Here is a 6,107-nt window from a genome sequence, read left to right on the forward strand (position 1 = left end):
ACAAATATAATAACAAAAACGTATGCACGGATGGTCACTCTCGTCCACCCCCCTGCACTACGACCTGAATGGTCAAGAGGTCGGGATAATGGCAGCTGTACACACTCCAGCTACCACTACTCTCGAGTGACTTAGTGGATAGGTGTATAGTAGCTAATTAGCTACGTAGCAATGAGGTCCCTGCTACTCATAACTACAGTTACTACTACCCACGAGTGGTCGAGTGGGAGCACGACAGGACAAGTGGCATCTTCTCTTGCTACCACTACCCATAAGTGGTCGAGTGTGCAACGCTGACCAACGACTCTCTCAACCACAAGGGAGACATAATCGTTAGTATGCATGCAATGATATGATGTGCAAGATGCAATAGTATCACATATATAAATAGAAATCAGGTATGATACAGTAAGTCAACATCCTTAATAACATATGTGAAAAAATAACAATCAAAGCAAGTAAACATGATATCTAGTATCTGTTAAATATCATAGATGACAATGAGAGACTGCACAGATATGGATCTGATCAGCTCAAGGATCAAGTAGGTAAGTATCAAGCTCAGAAAAAATATGAATGGAGTCAAGATAAGTACAACAATTATCCGAATATATAACTTATGCACTAGGGCCAAAGAACTAAAGAATCAAGGTAAGAAGTACTCGCCTTTATCTTTCGACCGTGCTAAGTAATCCCATGTCGAGATGCTCGTCTCGAATCAAAGTCTAAAAAATTACATGATGTATAATTTAGCTACTCACGTTATATATCAACTAGCTAAACCTAGTTCCTAAAACCTATAAGATAACCCACCATCACAATAATTATTAGTCAACCCTAACCATTAGTTTACCTCAATTAATCCAATCCATGAATCCTTGATTACAATTCATTCAATTCTACCAACAATAAACCATATAAATCCAATCCATCACCACTAATCATGTAGACCTCTAAATCCACTAATCCACTAATCAATCCAAGTATAGATTAATCAACTCAACACAAACTAATCAAATTCCACTCTCACCTAGATTAAATACTTCTAACTATTCCACCTGCCACATAGGATTTATTTCGAGCACAATCAATCCAAAACTCACCCAATTCTAGCAATGAATCAATCCTCCATTTAACCAAAAATATTCATCTCAATAATAATCAATCCACATAATAATCAATCATAAATCCAAATCCAATCAAGCAACAGATCACAACTAAATATAATTAGGGCATTCTAGCCATTCCACAACTAGAATCAAATCTAGTTCATATATGAAATTACCTCCATAACTTACCCAAATCCGAAGACCCCATTGTTGACTCACAACTGGAGATGCTTGCTGTCAAGAAAAGTGGCTGGAGCAAGATGGAGTTGCAGATTTGCAAATCCAGTACTCTAATTCAACCCTTACCTCCTTCCAATGTGGTGGTCAGGAACTTAGCAAGGTTATAGACACTACAGCCTTGGACCTAAAACCAATCGTGTTGATCAAGAGACCACAATGGCCGACAATTGGACAGGAAACATAGTGAAAATAGGAAGGATACACCATACTTTCTCATGGACAGAAGCTACTCTTCGAACCAAGGGAGCACTATCCCTAAAGATAGAGGGATATCCTTAGTGAAGAATTAGGTGGCGGTATCTAGCCACCGACGGCCAAGACCCAAACAAAATCAAACACTTAGCGGAGGAGAGGATCTGGAGTGAGAGAGCTCGATCTCTAACAAGGGTTAGCTGGAGCAGAGGATTTCGATGGTCGGTGCTCTGGCGCGCAAGTGCGGTGAGGAAAGTTCGATGCTAGGGCTCATCCTTTCCCCCTCTTGGCTGAAGATCCGCCCGCACAGGTGGTGACTTGGCGGTGACTATAAACCATCCGACGTTAAAAATCGAGAGTCGAGCCGGCGACTATAAACCCTCCGAGCGGAAGACCGTCGAGCTCCGACGTTAAAAATCGAGAGTCGAGCCGGCGACTATAAACCCTCCGAGCGGAAGACCGTCGAGCTCCGATGTTAAAAATCGAGAGTCGAGCCGGCATCTATAAACCCTCCGAGCGGAAGACCGTCGAGCTCCGACGTTAAAAATCGAGAGTCGAGCCGGCGACTATAAATCCTCCGAGCGGAAGACCGTCGAGCTCCAACGTTAAAAATCGAGAGACGAGCCGGCATCTATAAACCATCCGAGCAGAAGACCGTCGAGCTCCGACGTTAAAAATCGAGAGACGAGCCGACGTCTATAAACCCTCCGAGCGGAAGACCGTCGAGCTCCGACGTTAAAAAGCGAGAGTCGAGTCGGCGACTATAAATACTCCGAGCGGAAGACCGTCGAGCTCCGACGTTAAAAATCGAGAGACGAGCCGGCGTAAACCATCCGGAGCGGAAGACCGCCGAGCTCCGGCGTTAAAATCGAGACGAGCAGGCGTCTATAAACCCTCCGGCGGAAGACCGTCGAGCTCCGGCGTTAAAATCGAGAGTCGAGCGGTGACTATAAACCCTCCGAGCGGAAGACCGTCGAGCTCGATGTTAAAAATCGAGGGACGGCGTCTATAAACAACCGAGGCGAAGACCGTCGAGCTCCGGCGTTAAAAATCGACGAGGCGGCGACTATAAACCCTCGGCGGAAGACCGTCGAGCTCGGCGTTAAAAATCGAGGCAGTAGGCGTCTATAAACCATCGAGCGGAAGACCGCCGAGCTCCGGCGTTAAAATCGAGATGAGCCGTCTATAAACCCTCCGGCGGAAGATCGCCGAGCTCCGCGTTAAAAATCGAGAGGCAGTGGCGTCTATAAACGCCTGAGGCGGAAGACCGCCGAGCTCGACGTTAAAATCGAGACGAGCCGGCGTCTATAAATCTTCCGAGCGGAAGACCGTCGAGCTCCGACGTTAAAAATCGAGAGACGAGCTGGCGTCTATAAACCCTCCGAGCGGAAGACCGTCGAGCTTCGACGTTAAAAATCGAGAGACGAGCCGACGTCTATAAACCCTCCGAGCGGAAGACCGTCGAGCTCCGAAGTTAAAAATCGAGAGACGAGCCGGCGTCTATAAGCCCTCCGAGCGGAAGACCGTCGGACGCTGACGGTAAAAATCGACGTTAAAAGGTGAGTAACCGAAGTCTATAATGCCTCCGGACGGATAACTTTCTGCGAGGTTCTGCTCGGTTGTAAAGGCTGATCTCTGATTGGGCCTGCCGGAAAGGCAAGAATAAATATATCGGAAGGCCGAGCGGCTCCTTCACAAAGTGCACTTAGCGCGAGAAAATTTGGACCGAAACAAAAGTTAAAGATTGGACGCTGGTCGAACAAACAAATAACAAAAATGGAACTCATTTACGCCGAACAGCGGATAGACAAAAGTGATAACAGTGTTCGCCCCGAACGGCAGGCATACAAAAAATAGCAAGATACTTAAAAGAAATTTCCTAAACCCCTCATTCACAATCATCAAAATTAAAAAGGGAGTCGGGGATAGAGCCCATCATGACCGCTAGATCTTCGGGGGGGGGGGGGGGGGGGACAGACAGCTCGGTTGGTAGGCGACCCTTGGTCTTCAGATAATCGATCGCCACCTTGATAGCCTCTTCAAAAGATAAGGACAGCTTGTCGCTGAACTTTTCGCCAAATTCGTCCGAGCGAACGAAAGCTTGGCGCACTTCCGCCAACCGACCGGGCTCCCCATCTTAATATTCTTTGAGAGTGGCTCTGGAAGCGTCAAGGGCAGCCTGAAGATCTTTCAAAGCTCCTTCTGATTTAGTTTGGTCAGCCGAGCAGCCCTCCCGTTCGGTGGTCAATAGGGCGTCCAAGTCCTTCACTCGCTGTTCTAGCCCCCGATTTTCCACCTTCATCAGGTCCATGTCGTCGATAGCCTTGAGCTTCCGGGTGGTTGCAGTCTTTATCTCCTTGTCCCGCTGCTTGACCAAAGCCTCAAGTCGAGCCACTTCACCCGACAGGTCGGAGGACTTATTCCGTTCGGCTTCCAGTAGCTTCTTGGCCTTCTCCAGAGCGGCCGTGGATTGTCCTCTGCTTTCTCCCGAAGCTTTGAGCTTTTTCAGCTCGTCCTCTAGCTCGGCTAGGCGGTTGCTGATAGCAATCTGCTCCACCCAGTTCTGCAAATGGATATGATCTAGTTAGAAGTTAAATCAAAGTAACTAGCAAGGCAAAGGATATACCCCAGTAGCCTGCTGCAAATTGCTATCGCCTAGTTGACTGGGAGTCATAAGAGCGATACGGAGCCGAGCGTCCTCCCAGGCTTTGGCGAGGGGACCTGTAAGAGTGATCTGCTGCTCGGGAACCATTGGCCGATCAGCAGCCGCTAAGTATTCCTCTGAAGGAAGTCGCAGGACAGTTTTTATCAACCGCGGGCCGCTCGGGTCACCTTGAGGCGCAGTTGCTTTACCAGACGGCTCGCCGCTTGAGGAAGGAAGGTCGCCCAATCGTCTAAGGCGACGCATAGTTCGAGGAGGACTGGAGGGTGGCACCTCGGATGTGGCCATAGGAGAGCCGAGCGGCGTGGGGATACTCTCTATGGAGACTGTCCTGGAGATTACTGGAGCTTCATCACCCCGCTCGGAGCGCTGTTCATCAGATGGAGTTGGCTGAGAGACTTGCTCTGGCCGTCTGCGCTTCCGAGTGGCTAGGGGAGCTTCATCGGCAGAGCGGCTCTCTACCCCGACTTGAGCAGACGCTATATCGCCCGCAGCCTCGTTGAGAGAGGCGGAGGCGACTAAGGCCTCAGGGACAATCTGAGTCCCCTCACCCTCTCCGGTGGCCGGGCCAGCTAAGACCAAGCCCCGTTCGGCGATCTCCCTATTCTTTGCCGCCTCAATCTCAGCGGCTCCCAATTTCAGCCGCTCGGTGGCCTTGGCGCGCCACATGACTTCGGCTGCAGAAGCAAATAATAAATTAGTTAGAACAAAAGAAAGAGGACGATAAGAGCACTTACTCATGCTGCAAGGCAAGTCGGCTGGGACGGGGGACAGGCCGAATATATACAGCACTCCCGGAAGGAGCAGCTTGTCGATGTGGTAGCGCTGGCCGACCAGCCGGTCGGCTGCATGAAGATAGGCTTGATCGCCCTAAACTTGCCGAGCTTCGGTTGTGCCGGCATCGTCGTCTGCCATTTGATACGGAAAGTCGGTGGCTCGAGGAAACGCATATAGAAAAAATGCTCCTTCCAGTGTTTGTTGGAGGTCGGCATATTATCGAAAAGAACAAAACCTATCCTAGATTGGAAAACGAAGGTACCCCACTCGGCTTGCTTAGGATAGTAGAAGTAGTGGAAAACTTTCGGATCTAAGGGGATGTCGTTCAGTCTAAAGAGAATTACCACCCCGCTCAGCAGCCTAATGGAGTTCGGAACTATCTGGCCGAGCGGGATGCGAAAGTAGTTGCACACTTGTAAGAAGAATCGATGTGGAGGAAATCGCAGCCCGACCAAAAATTGGTCTCGGAAAAAGAGAACGGTGCCGGGCGGCGGGTCATGAGGTCGGTCGGTGGGTGTGGCTAATACTATGTGGTGGTCTGCAGGCAGGTTATACGTCCGAGTGAGGCGCAGGGCGTCCTCCTCGTCAAACCGGCTCTCCATGGTCGTGTACCAAAGACCAGGAGCGCCGGCGGTTGGCTGGGAAGTGCTAGCCATGGTCGAAAGTAAAAAAGAAATGCGGGACAAAAAGAAAGGGAAATCAAGCAGGGAAGAAAGGTGGCAGAACGATGAGGGCAGCTAACAGAAAGCGTAAAGGAATGAGGAAGTGAAGAAAAGAAGGGCTTACGAGTAAAAGGATGATCGAAAGGGGTTGCGAGGTCGTCGGAGAGCTGAGAAACGGAGTCGCCGGAGCAGAAAGAAGCAGCAGGGTGTCGAAGTGCGATGGAGCAGAAATGCGGCGGAAAGGAGATATCGGGAGCTTTATAACGTTGGCCTCGAATAGCCTCGGCCGTTCGATTCAGGTCGTAAAAAACGAAGCTATCATCCGACCGCTTATTTCAAACGACGGCTGTCCCATCGGAGGTGAGGCCAGCGTCGCACACTGACGACAGCAGGAACGCCACGTGTCAACAAGACACAGGGCGCATTTAATGAACGCCTGTCATAGCACGCAACGCCCATAACGCC

Source organism: Zingiber officinale, chromosome 8B, assembly GCF_018446385.1.
Source record: "Zingiber officinale cultivar Zhangliang chromosome 8B, Zo_v1.1, whole genome shotgun sequence".
Classification (NCBI taxonomy): domain Eukaryota; kingdom Viridiplantae; phylum Streptophyta; class Magnoliopsida; order Zingiberales; family Zingiberaceae; genus Zingiber; species Zingiber officinale.